The sequence below is a fragment of the Octopus bimaculoides genome, chromosome 1 (assembly GCF_001194135.2).
Source record: "Octopus bimaculoides isolate UCB-OBI-ISO-001 chromosome 1, ASM119413v2, whole genome shotgun sequence".
Lineage (NCBI taxonomy): Eukaryota > Metazoa > Mollusca > Cephalopoda > Octopoda > Octopodidae > Octopus > Octopus bimaculoides.
This window is the reverse complement of record NC_068981.1, coordinates 40,679,362-40,681,690: the sequence shown is the minus strand read 5'-3', so window position 1 is coordinate 40,681,690 and position 2,329 is coordinate 40,679,362. Positions and strand designations below refer to the sequence as shown.

At 42.5% G+C, this 2,329-nt stretch overlaps 2 protein-coding genes across 10 annotated transcripts in view; one reads left to right on the top strand and one right to left on the bottom strand.

Annotated features, from left to right (window-relative positions):
• LOC106871166 (histidine ammonia-lyase) overlaps positions 1 to 2,329 on the top strand; it is a 59,155-nt gene that overhangs the window by 2,869 nt on the left and 53,957 nt on the right. The window lies entirely within an intron of this gene.
• Positions 1 to 2,329, bottom strand: part of LOC106871129 (uncharacterized) — a 79,783-nt gene that overhangs the window by 76,486 nt on the left and 968 nt on the right. The window lies entirely within an intron of this gene.

Here is a 2,329-nt window from a genome sequence, read left to right as displayed (position 1 = left end):
ATATATTGGGTCGTCCCATAAATAATGCGGTTTTTTCAATTGCATGGACTAAAAGTTGCATGGACTAAAAGTTGGAGGGAAACAGGATGGGAAACATGGACTAAAAGTTGGAGGGAAACAGGATAAACTACCTGAATCAACTTGCTATAAAAGCAGGTAGCAATTTTACCATGTTGTTATTCTTACAAGTTTTGAAGAATGCAGTCCGATTTTAACAGTTATTTTTTCAAAGCTATAATGGAAGTGACAAAGGAGCATATTCGGCATATTTTGCTTTATGAGTTCAATAAAGGCAACAACGCAACGGAAAGTGCGAAGAATAGTAATACAGTATATGCTGATCGGACAATAAGCCTAAGTCAGTGTCAACAGTGGCTTCAGAAATTCCGAGCCAGAAACTACAGCCTAGAAGACAAGCCTCGCCCGGAAAGATTTGTAGAGCTCGACAAGGACGCCCTGCAAACCCTGGTGGAACAAAATCCTATCGTAACTGTTGAGGAACTAGTAGAGAAGCTTGGATTTGGTCATTCAATAGGTCGTTCAAATCAACGCTAGAAGAAAAACGATCTTCTTTGGTTTCAAGACGAAAGGTGTTCTTCCTTCAGGATAATGCTCGCCCACATACAGCGAGGATGGCATTCCAAAGGCTGAAGCAGTTTGAATCAGAAACGATGTTCAACCCACCATATTCGCCGGACATTGCCCCGTCAGGTTATCATTTATTCCGCAGTCTTCAAAATCATTTGGACAGTAAAAATATGAATTTTGTAGACGAGGTCATAACAGTACCGGAGGAGTATTTTTCATCACGGACAAGTGAATTTTGGAAGAGGGACATTGCAAGCCTCCCAGATGGATGGAAGAGCATTGTAGAAAATGAAGGAGAGTACATTTTAGATTAAAAAAAGAACTTTGTTTTTCTTAATTTTACAAAATAAAAGAAGTATAAAAAATCTGCATTATCCATGGGATGACCCAATATATACATACATATATACAGAAAAAAATTACGGTTGCATAACGAAATACCACGTATCTACATTTCATTAGCATTCTTCTAAGGAACATATCTGTCAAGTATGCCTACACGTGCGCACACTCTGACACACATACATATACACGCACGCATACATAAAGGTGCAAAGGCACACAGAGACTCATAGCTGCTAGCAGTTGCTTCGTCCTCCCACCCACTCACTTTCTTTCTTTCTTTCTTTCTTTTTTTCATTTTTTCTTTCTTTCCTTCGCTCTATATATGTGTATGTATGCGTGTGTTTGTAAATACAAATATAAATAAATGCTTGATTGCTACTTGCTTTTATTTGATGGGGCTAGGATTATCTCAGATTAGTGGTCCCAAAGCGTCATCATGCGTAGAGTCGACCAGGTCCACCAGTGCTTCCATTCGCCGACGGTCCTGTGTCAGCCCTTTGCACCCTCCAAGGTGACGTCGAGCCTCTTGAGGTCTTCCTTAATCACGTCCAGCAATCTGGTGAGGTGCCTGCCAGGGGACCTCTTCCAGCCCGCAGCTGCTGCATCAAATGAGAGTAAGGCCCTGGTAGGTTGATCTGGCTGGATGCAGACGACATGTCTGTACCAGCGCATGTAGTGGATAGCTATGAGGCGAGAGGCTTGAGGCTTGAGGATGATGCTTGTACGCACGCAGTTCTTTGTTGGAAACATGATGGTATCCTCTGATATTCTCAATGGTTCTCAGGCTCTGCTGACGAAGCTGTCGATCCTCTTTGCCAGGGCCTTCGTGAGGGCCACGTTTCTGCTCCATAGAAAAGAACGGGGAGGACCGACGTGTTGTAGATGCAAAGCTTCGTCTTCCTCTTCCGGGAGGTAAAATAGTGGCGCCAAATGTATTTCCATAGAGAGTACATGACCCGTCTGTGGCTGACCTCCGGGTCAGGTCTCCACTGATGGTGACTGTGGAGCCTAGGTAGATGATGGAGCTGACAAACTCCACGACGTCGGGGTTAATATGGAGAGGAGGCGGGTCCGGACTATCACCGATAGGCATCAGCTTGGTCTTCACCCAACTCACCTGAAAAAAAAAACAAGTACTGGGTTCGATTCATTAAACTAAAATTCTTTAACGCAGTGCCCGGATCTTTTTTAAAACGGGGGCCACATTTTTCATTAACGAAACACTTTGAAACTTGGAACACTGGTAGAATGTGTCATATAAAACATCTTTTTCTCTTAGTCTTCTTTAAAAAAAAAGAAATCCATAAGTTATTCCATATTAAAGTTGTCGTATTTCTGTAATTTCAACCAACCACTGACGTCCATTCAGCCAATATACATTAAGTGCCGACTACAT